Below are 6,000 nucleotides of genomic sequence, written 5' to 3' on the forward strand. Positions count from 1 at the left end.
TTTCCTAGAGGCAGATTTCTCATGAAAATTTGAGTCACTCCTTTTTTTTCTTTTAAAATGTGTTCAAATCATAAAATCCTTGGATGTTTTTATCCAAAACCTTACACTTTTTTTACTATTGTCCAAGGACTGCAAGCTAATACTAGGTAGTTACTTTATTAGTCTTTTGATAGTCCTTAGGGAAGAATTAACTGCTGTATTTCAAGGTTAGATGAATGTTGAAATTATCAGCTTGGTAGCTCTGGTTGTTTAAATTTGAGAAGAATAAAATGGATGCTTCTATAAACTCAGAAGAATGTTGGTAAACACCTTGGGGTAAATTCTGCTCTCATTTACACCAGTGAAAATCCAGAATAACTATTGTAGTCAGGACAGTCAAAAGGGATGGCAGAAAAGTCAGTACAAATAGCAGTCTTGATAACAACCGCCCTCCTGAATTCATGTGCTCCATACTTTATCTTGTTACAATCTTGCAGCAACCCTTCACAATGCTTATTATGTTTACTCTTTCAAAAGGCTCAGGGGCAGAAGTATGGACACAGATTCAGTGCTGGTACCAGCACAGTGTCTGAGTGGAAGTGGCTTATGCCTCCTCTATTCAGGGTTTGCTGAAGACTAGGGCAGCCTTAAGAATAGGGTGAAGAAACTCTACAGAATCTGGCCCCTTTTCATACTAAATAGACTAATCATAGCCTGAATTCATCAGAGCTTCTCTTGTGTTTACAGAAATTTTTCTTTCCTGGGTGGTGGTATTGACATTCTATACAAACTTTGATTAGAGTAGAGCATGCACTGTTCCCTCTAACTTTATGAATTCCTCTGTGAATTAGATTGTATATAAATTAAAAATCCTGATGGGTCTACATGTTAAAATCAGAAAGAATACTTAAAACATCTGATACCTTTAGAAGAAAGCTATATTGTATTGGAGTGTTGCTGTCATTTTATCACTGCATTAGTTTCATGGAAGATTAGGGTTGGAAGAGACCTCAGGAGGTCATCTAGTCTAACCCCAACTAAATCATCCCAGCCAGGGCTTTGTCAAGCCGGCTCATAAAAAAATCTCTAAGGAAGGAGATTCCACCACCTCCCTAGGTAATCAATTCCAGTGCTTCACCACCCTCCTAGTGAAATAGTGTTTCCTAATATCCAACCTAGACCTCCCCCACTGCAACTTGAGACCATAGAGGAAAGTGCATATTATCACTTTTGCTTTCAGAGTAGCAGCCGTGTTAGTCTGTATTCGCAAAAAGAAAAGGAGTACTTGTGGCACCTTAGAGACTAACAAATTTATTTGAGCATAAGCTTTTGTGAGCTACAGCTCACTTCATCGGATGCTTTGTTAGTTTGTATGTGTTAAATGACTATTTTAAGGAAGGCAGACTTATCTAAATGCTTGAATAGATATACATTTTTATTGGAGGAAATGCTTGTGTAAATGGCCAGCTGACCTGTAGAGTAAGGAGAAAAGTTACCTGCACATGTCCTGTATGAATATGAGGAGCCCCCCTGCTTCTGACTAAAGGGGACATGGATTAAAGGACATTCCTGGGTCCTTTCCTTGGTGAATTGTTTCTAGATCTAGTAATGGCTAGTGCTAGCTGCCAGTCTTGTTTCTGTTTGGCAGTAGTTGAAGGACTGAAGCTTAATTGAGCAAAGAAGGAATTAACCCCCTTTAATTGAATACATACTTTTCTATTTCCTACCCACCCAATGCTCATGTTGGGCTGGAATTGAAGAGTTAACTGTTTTGATGGAGCTCAACACTACCTGGAGTAAGCAGTAGCCAAACTGACTCCTACAAGAGAATCTACCTTAAAAGAACTTCAATTGAAATATGAGAGTAGAGTAGAGATTTTTAGTCAGATTATAAAAAGAAATGAACAAGGAGCTATAATGTGGCAATGCAAAGCTGCTGAGATTTGGTCAGCTTCAATAAGAGTGCTGACCATTTGAGGCAGTACCAGATGAAGACTCAGGGGAAGAGAGAAGATACCTCAAGACAGGTAAACTAAACACCTACTATCATTCTAATGACAGGTTTCAGAGTAGCAGCCATGTTAGTCTGTATTCGCAAAAAGAAAAGGAGTACTTGTGGCACCTTAGAGACTAACAAATTTATTAGAGCATAAGCTTTCGTGAGCTGCATCCGATGAAGTGAGCTGTAGCTCACGAAAGCTTATGTCTCTAATAAATTTGTTAGTCTCTAAGGTGCCACAAGTACTCCTTTTCTTTTTATCATTCTAATGGGAGTTGTTCTTGACTAAGAACTTCAGGCTTAGGTGCTAAAATAGTTTATATGAATCCTGTTTTAAAACTGTGGTATTTATTTGTTTTCTGTATTCTTGAATACTAATTTGTGCTTTTGAACACAAGATAATTGTGTTGATTATCAAAGTGACTGATAGGTACTCTGCCTTTTAATATAGGTGAGGGCAGGAAAGAGAGAACCTCCTTCCACCACAGTTCAGTCCGGAAGCAGAATCGGGAAGAAAGCAAGGAGGTGGCACTGGAAGAAAGAGGCTGAATAAATGTACTTGAGCTACCATCAAGGATCGTCTCTTGAGGACAGTGCAGGTAATATCACTGTAGAAGACAAAAGAAGTCAGTTTTGCAAGCTTTGCTTTGCACCTAGCCGAATTAAAGTCCCTGTTGTCAATCTACCTCCCAACTGCCTTTGTACTCCAGACAGGATGAACCCTGTTCCCACCCTATACCTGGTGTGGAGTACATCCTCCAAATGAGGAGCAGAGTCAAGGTTCCACTCAGTCTGTGCCTTACGTGTGAGGTGAGACATAGGTTCCATGGTGGTTTCTCTCCTCTCCACCCTTAGGTAATATACATACCCGGTGCTGGGGCATAAGGACACCTTGCACCTCAGGCATTATCTGGTTTTAACTGAAGTTCTCATGTTCCACTGTATTTTGCTTTGTGTAAAATTAGCAGGTTGCATATTTTAAGCTCAGACATAACTGGGCTTCATTTTTATTTTATTTAATCTGAAACTCTGTGTACTCAGTTAAGGTCACTTGGATTTCTAGCTCTTTATTGCCCACTTGAATCAAGTACTTTGATATCAAAGTGACCTTAATTTCAGCCACAAATAGATGCAGGCACAAAACTGCAATTACACTTATTTGTGATTTGCAATTTAGTGGTAGAGACTAGCTTTACAAAATCTGGCTTTTCATTTACAAGGAAATGATAGGCATTTATACGAAGAGTTGAATTGATCCTGATAGCTTTTTAGGGACCTGGGGAAAAATATTTTCCCTTTTCATAATAGGTGTTCTCATGTTTTTATACCTAATCGCTCTCCAGCAATGAAGTATAAATTGTTTTGAAATAGGTTTTAAAATTTACATGCTGCGACTATAAGAAAGGCATGCTGCCCATTCTTTCCTTAACAGCCCAGTTCTTGTGCCTCTATCCTGAAAATAAACTTCAAAATCTTTGAAGCAATATGTTACAATATTATACTGAATGACCACTGATCCACAGACAGCATGGTTTTCAGGTTACTGCATACATAAATGCAACAAAAATTATTAGAGGGCTGAAACACATGATTTATGAGGAGAGGCTGAGGGAACTGGGATTATTTAGTCAGCAGAAGAGAAGAATAGGAGGGGGGGATTTGATATCTGCTTTCAACTACCTAAAAGGGGGTTCCAAAGAGGATGGATCTAGGATGTTCTCAGTGATAGCAGATGACAGAACAAGGAGTAACGGTCTCAAGTTGCAGTGGGGGAGGTTTAGGTTGGATATTAGGAAAAACGTTTTCACTAGGAGGGTGATGAAGCACTGGAATGGGTTACCTAGGGAGGTTTTTAAGGTCAAGCTTGACAAAGCCCTGGCTGGGATGATTTAGTTGGAGATTGGTCCAGCTTTGAGCAGGGGGTTGGACTAGATGACCTCCTGAGGTCCCTTCCAACCCAGATACTCTATGAGAACAGAAAAGTCTCAAACTTATGCTCAAATGACAGAGATCTGAACTGAGCTAAAGGAAAATCTCTCTCTCTACAAGAGCAGGACTTTTATATATCTTTTGGCCAGCCACTAAAGGGTGGGACAACCATGAAATGATAACCATTTGAGCAGGTCCATCCAATAGACAGAGGAGAGAAGGCAGAATATTACAATATCATATTTATCTGATCAGCCATGGTTATGCTCTTGATCAGGGGTGGAAGGGGAATAATGTGTGAATGTAAAATAAACAAACAAACTAGTGAGTGGTCTAAACAACACAAACATATTGCAGACAGCCAGAAATATAAGATTGAAAAATGAACTCAAACTGACATGAAAAGAAAATTGGCTCCCAGATGATCTGCAGGCATAATCCTTTCTGACTGAAGAGTGCAAGTTCAGTTCCTCCACTGATTCATCAGAAATTTTATCCTGGAAGGAGATGTAACACACATTTTTCTCCCTAAAACAGGATAAAAATGTTAGAATAGCTTTAGCAGTTCACTTTCTCAAGCCATCACCACCTGAATGGAGAATTGAGAGAACGGACCTGAAAGCTGGCACCACCTATGTTGGTAATACCAAAAGACATGAAGACCATTAACTGTCTTCCTTTTTCAAACCAGAAGGGAGCCCCTTTTGTGTTACTGGAACAAAGAATATAGTGATACTATTGTCATGCAGTCTGGAGTGACTCACAACCATGAGTGCCAAATTTAGGACAGACTGTCAAAAAACCAGGGCAGAAGCCCTAAATGGGTTATATGTTCTATAATTAGATTTCACCAACCCACTAATAAGTATTAATCCTAAAGCACTCTGTCTTACCATGGAGTTAATGGCAAGCTGGACTAAATAAATAAATGGTCACTTACACCAAAAAAATGACAATACTCAACTTACTTCTAAAGGACCAGCCACTTACCACAGGTTAACTGTACTCGCATCAAACCAAACAACACCTGGCATAAATCTTTAGTCAGTTTAACTACAAAAATAAATGTTGTTGTTTACAAAGTTAAAACAGGAAACACAAAAGAATTAGCAGATTATATTATCTTTTATAAATCTCTATACATACTTTAAGACCGACCTGTGCCAAGCAGCATGGGAATCTCTTGCTTATGTTTAGGCACCTTTGCCCCTCAGAGTCCAGACAGTATAAAGGTCCCAGTTTCTCTTTGCAGGGATTTTTATCCCCTTCAGCCCAGGATCCAAGATGAAGGGATGAGTTCATGCACAAGTTTCCCCTTCCTTTAGGGACGCAGGAGTCTATAAGGTCCCTGTCCTTTGATGCTACATGATGCCTCTTTTGCAGGATGAGCACTTTCACCAAACAGGAAAAGAAGCATTAATTGAGGTAATCACACAATTAGAGGTTTACAATGCAAACATTCAATATAACTTTATACAATGGGATACACATATTATAAGTAGGATTAATACATGAAACATCCAACAAGCATTCTTAGTCTAAATACATTGTTATAATTGTATAGTTAAAATAGATATTACTAACTCCACAGGTAAGCCAGACTAGTTTCCAGCTATGCATTTGTCAGTATTCAGTGAGCCTCTGGGCCATTGGCATGAACTGACACCTAGCCTGCCAGCATCACAACCATCATTGGCCATTTTTCTTTAAGTTTGCAGTACCTAACTACAACTGGGAAGTGAGTAACTGCAGTTGCAGCTGGTGTTCATGATCAAATGAATTCTGAGAAGGGTCACATACTTGATCCTTTTGGATAATGACCCAATTATTTTTTCCATAGTAGATACTTCAATTACAGGAACCTGATTTTGTGATTTTAATTAAGGACAGACTATACTCAGCCTTTGTTAAAACATTCATGAGCTAGAGAAGTGCTATCATTAAAAGGAGTTCTAGAGGTTAAGGCCAGAAGGGACTGCCAGATCATCTAGTCTGACCTCCAGCATCCCACAAGCCAACACCACCACCCAGGACATGAACACGAAACCCAATATTAGACCAAAGTATTACAGCTCACAGGAGACTAAAACTAT

At 39.2% G+C, this 6,000-nt stretch overlaps 1 long non-coding RNA gene across 1 annotated transcript in view; it reads left to right on the plus strand.

Annotated features, from left to right (window-relative positions):
• LOC122459873 overlaps window positions 1–3,251 on the plus strand; it is a 91,561-nt gene extending 88,310 nt beyond the window's left edge. The window contains exon 6 of the long non-coding RNA XR_006280830.1: window positions 2,430–3,251. This is a non-coding gene — a long non-coding RNA (uncharacterized LOC122459873). The remainder of the gene's footprint in view (window positions 1–2,429) is intronic.
• Window positions 3,252–6,000: the final 2,749 nt, after the last annotated feature.

The sequence above is a fragment of the Dermochelys coriacea genome, chromosome 4 (genome assembly GCF_009764565.3).
Source record: "Dermochelys coriacea isolate rDerCor1 chromosome 4, rDerCor1.pri.v4, whole genome shotgun sequence".
Taxonomy (NCBI): Eukaryota; Metazoa; Chordata; order Testudines; family Dermochelyidae; genus Dermochelys; species Dermochelys coriacea.